Source organism: Octopus bimaculoides, chromosome 6 (genome assembly GCF_046866305.1).
Source record: "Octopus bimaculoides isolate indiv1 chromosome 6, ASM4686630v1, whole genome shotgun sequence".
In the NCBI taxonomy this organism is placed as follows: Eukaryota; Metazoa; Mollusca; class Cephalopoda; order Octopoda; family Octopodidae; genus Octopus; species Octopus bimaculoides.
The window spans coordinates 32,945,202-32,950,186 of NC_142933.1; the positions used below are offsets into that span (position 1 = coordinate 32,945,202).

General features: G+C 36.0%; 1 long non-coding RNA gene across 1 annotated transcript in view; it reads right to left on the reverse strand.

Annotated features, from left to right (window-relative positions):
* Positions 1-314: 314 nt before the first annotated feature.
* The window catches only part of LOC128248047 (uncharacterized), an 11,327-nt gene continuing 6,656 nt past the window's right edge, over positions 315-4,985 (reverse strand). Inside the window, exon 3 of the long non-coding RNA XR_008264319.2 lies at positions 315-353. This is a non-coding gene — a long non-coding RNA (uncharacterized LOC128248047). The remainder of the gene's footprint in view (positions 354-4,985) is intronic.

Here is a 4,985-nt window from a genome sequence, read left to right on the forward strand (position 1 = left end):
ATAGATATAAGCAAATACTTATTTACTGTTTCTTTAGATTTAGCTTGTATATCCAGTAATACTTGAAGAGAGATTAACCTTTAGATTGATAAATTTATCAGTGCCACATGTGAAGTAAATTTATTAATTTTTATAATATTATCCATTTATTCATTTTAGTAATATTTTACATGCCACCCCACGCTTGCATGGGCTAAATGGTTCAGTTAATATTCGTTTTGATAAGAGAAAATATATTTATAATTTTGCATTTAATTATTATATTTAATTTAATTTTAATTTCCATTAAAAAAATTACAAAATAAAAAAAAATGGTGTAATTTTACAACATAGTTATCGAGTCCATTTTCAATCTGAAAAATAAAACAAATTTTGATTATTAGCGAGCCGTATTGCATAATGATAGAATAAATCCTCAAAAAGATATAGAAATAGTAATTATCTGTAAAGTTGTACAATACCATCCTAAAAATGAACCGCACAATACAGTTTTAGATATAATCAGTCTTTTGGGGACAGGGTTAAATTGACATGATAAGAACGCTTTTCTATTTGTGTCTCCTCTCGTTTTGTATTTATACTGTCTACATTTGCTATAGACTTCGTTACACATCACTCATCTAGTTTTCCCAGATTTCTTTATAAAAGATGATCATCATAGTCCGTCATATGGCCTCTAGTAATATACCAACGAGAATATTTAATATTTGATTGCAAAGACACCAAGGAACTTATAAACTTTCCATGGTTCAATCAGACAGAAAGTCTAATCTATGTTAAATAAAATAAATCTCACGCACACACACACATACACACACACACACACACAGATAGCTAACTTATATGTGTGTGTGTATTTGTGTGTGTGTGCATGTGTGTGTGTGTATTATCATCATTATTATTAAATAGGCAGCGAGCTGGCAGAATCATTAGCACGCCGGGGCAAATGCTTAGCACTATTTCGTCTGCCGTTACGTTCTGAATTCAAATTTCGCCGAGATTGACATTGCCTTTCATCCTTTCGGGGTCGACAAATTAAGCACCAGTTGAGTACTGGTGTCTATATGATCGACTTGCTCTTTCCCAAAAAATTTCAGGCTCGTGCCTAATTTAGAAAGGTTTATTATCATTATTAAGGCGGCAAGCCGCAGAATCAGTAGCACGCTAGACGAAATGCTTAGCAGTATTTCACTTGTCGGTACGTTCTGAGTTCAAATTCCACCGAGATTGACTTTGCCTTTCACCCTTTCGAAGTCGATAAAATAAGTACCACTTGAACACTGGGGGTTGATGTAAAGGACTCATCCCATCTCCCCAAAGCTGCCCTTGTGACAAAGATCTTAAATGATAATAATAATTATTATTACTATTTTACTTCTCAGGGCCTTCGATCTTAATTTCTCCCGTTAATTCTGTGAAAACAAACCGCAACCTGTTGTCAAAGGTGTCACAGACTCTCTTTCCACGTATTATTAGACTTTGTACTTAGATGTTAAGTATCCTAGAATATACTTAACAGTCAAGTCCCAATCTCAAAATCCTCGCTGTCCCCAATAGAGCAGTGTTTTGAACATGCTTTACCCTCATATCAATTCCGATTTCTCGAACTTGGCTGTTAGATGTCCGAGTGCACCGACAGCTACTGAGATAACTAAATTTTTCCATTGCCCACATTGTTGCAATTTCGTCTTTCCGTAACTTGTATTTTTTGCATCTCTTCCAGCTCTTTGTCACCTACGCATGTGTTCCTAGGTATAGCAGTATTTATAATCTTAGTTTCCTTTTTCCTTTTATCCACTACAACAATGCGTAATCTTCAGGTATCTATTAGAGAGTCATATTCGGTTGTAAAATCCCACAAGTTCTCATACTCATTATTTTCAGTGACGCCTACTTGTTCATCTTCGTAACATTTACATGTTCTTCTAAGAACACTACTCAGACAATCTCCAGGGAACAAATTTAGTCACATTTTGTATTCCTTTTGGGCCAGTTTGCTACACTCACTCACATGTAATATTGTTTCGCTTATATTAATAATGATAATAAAAATATTATCATCATCATCATCATCATCATCACCATCACCATCATCATCATCATCATCATCATCATCATCATCATTATTATTATTATTATTATTATTATTCAGTAGTTTTAGTTTTATAACGTGCTTTCACTTCACTACCGAGCGCAGCTCTGTGCGCCTTGGGTATGTGCTGTGGTTTGCTGTGGTGCTCTTATGTTTACTGTATTGAAAGTGTTTTGCGTAGGATGTGTGCAGTACCCAGTAGTGCAATTTTCTGTATGTTATATATATTTGTAAGTCCTGCTATTTTTGTTATGTATTTGTCTGAATATTTTTTTATTATACCTAAGGCACCTACTATGATAGGAATTGTTTCTGTTTTTAGATTCCACATTCGAGTTATCTCTATTTCCAGGTCTTTGTATTTTGAAAGTTTTTCCATTTCTTTTAGAGAAACGTTGTCATCTGCTGGTATTGATACATCAATTAGAAAGCATTTTTTTTCTTCATGATCTTTGACAACTATATCTGGTCTATTTGCCTTAATTTCTCTATCTGTGTGTATTGGCATATCCCAGAGTATGGTTGCTTTCTCGTTTTCTGTGACCTTTTCTGGCGTGTGTTTATACCATCTTTTTTCTGTTGTTATTCCATAATGTTGGCATAGCTTCCAGTGTATATAGGTCCCAGCTCTGTCGTGTCTGTGGATATATTCCTTCTTAGCCAGGACTGGGCAGCCAGAGATAATATGATTTATTGTTTCTTGTCGATCTCCACATATTCTACAGTTACTTGTTATATTTCTTTTCATTATGTGTTTTTGGTAATTTCTGGTGGGGAGGCTTTGGTCTTGTGCAGCAATTAAAAATCCTTCAGTCTCTGCTTTGAGTCCTGAGCTTCTCAACCATTGCTGGGATTTTTCTCTGTCTATTTCTTTCGCATTTAGTTTAGCCCAGTATTTACCATGTAGGGGCTTTTCTTGCCATCGTTTTATCATGGTCCGTTGCTGTTCTAGTTTTAGTTTAGATTTCATTTGTTTTATAGCTTTTGTTGTTTCTTCTTCTTCTTCTTCTTCGTATTTGTTAGGTAGATTGATTTCTTGTTTGTATTTGTCAGCTTCCTTAAATACTGAAAACAGTTTTTTGTTTTGCTCGTGTTTTGTGGCTATTTGTATTAGTTTCCCTTGCTTCTGGAGTAGGTATTTTTGCAGTCCTATAGTGGTTATTTTATAATAGTTTTCTAGCTGTATAAGACCCCTGCCACCTTCTGTGCGTTGTATATATAGCCTTTCTATGTCAGATTGTGGGTGGTGCATCCTATATCCTGTCATTATTTTTCTTGTTTTCCTGTCTATTTTACATAGTTCGTTTAGTGTCCAGTTAAGGATGTTGTAGCTGTAGCTTATAACTGGGACAGCTAAAGTGTTGATACCCATTATCTTGTTTTTAGCATTGAGCTCTGTTTTTAGTATTGATCTAACTCGTCTATAGTACTCTTTCTTTATTTTTTCTTTCATTTGTGTATGTTGTATCCTATCTAGTTCATTGACTCCTAAATACTTATATGGTTGGCTTTCGTCTAGTTCTCTTATTTCATTGGCTTTATCTAGTGTTATATTGCTACTTTTAACTAATTTTCCTCTTTTCAGGGTTGCTTTGGCATATTTTTCTAATCCGAATTTCATTTCTATTTCCTTGGTAAAGCCGTGTACTGTCTGTAGTAGTGTTTCTAGCTCTTTGTCGTTTTTTGCATATAATTTTAGGTCATCCATATATAGAAGGTGGCTGACTGTTTTTCCATAGCATTTGTAACCGCATCCAGTTCTATTTAGCAATTCTGTTAAAGGTGTGAGTGCCAGGCAGAACAGGAGTGGAGAGAGCGTGTCTCCCTGGAATATTCCTCTTCTAATGGGGATGGCTTTCGTTTTCACAAGTCCCTCTTTTGTTTGGAGCTGTAGCACTGTCTGCCATTTGTTCATTGAGTGCTCTATGTATTTTATGATAATTGGTGCCACCTTGTTTATGGCTAGTGTTTCCAGAATCCACGTGTGGGGAACACTGTCGAAAGCCTTTTGGTAGTCCACCCAGGCCATACTGAGGCCTTTCTTCTTTCTGCGGCTGTCTTCAGTTATGGCTTTATTGATCAATAATTGATCTTTACAGCCGTATGAGCCCTTGCAGCATCCTTTCTGCTCTTCTGGAAACAGGTTGTTATTTTCCAGGTGTTTACTCAATCTCTGCGATATTATTGCAGTAAAGGCTTTGTAGATCGTAGGGAGACAGGTTATAGGTCTATAGTTTTGTGGTTTCTCCGTTTCCGTGGATTTGGGGATTAAGATGGTTTTCCCTTTTGTGAGCCATTCAGGCATTGTCTCTGGATCTGCTATTATGTTGTTAAAGTTTTCTGCCAGCTTTTTATGCATTCCTGGCAGGTGTTTTAACCAGAAATTGGGGATCTTGTCGTGTCCAGGTGCCTTCCAGTTGCTTAGTCTTTGCAGTGTCTGGGTGACCTCTTCAGTTGTTATAGGGGCCCAGAGTTGCTCAGGTGCTAAGTTCGTTGTTTTAATTGTCCTTTTTTGGGGTTGTTGCTTCACCGACCATATTTGTTTCCAGAATTTCTCTAGTTCTTCTGCTGTTGGTGCTGAAGTAATGTCTATTTTATTTTTACCCAGTTCTTGGTAGAGTTTTTTGGGGTTGGATTTGAACTGTTTGTTTTGTTCAAAGAAACGTTGGCGTTTCTCATACCGGCGGATCCTCTGTGCTTTGGCAAGGATGTCTTGCTTTAGTTTTTCTTTTGCCTCAGGTAAGTCTTTTTCTGTAATGCTGTATTTGTACAGTATTTTTGTTTTCTTCTTGTTACTTAGTAGTGTTGATTGTTTACTAATTTCGTTGAGAATCGATAAATCTTTTCTCTTTTTTTTAATTTTGTTCTGGATGTTATTTATCCACAAGGTCTG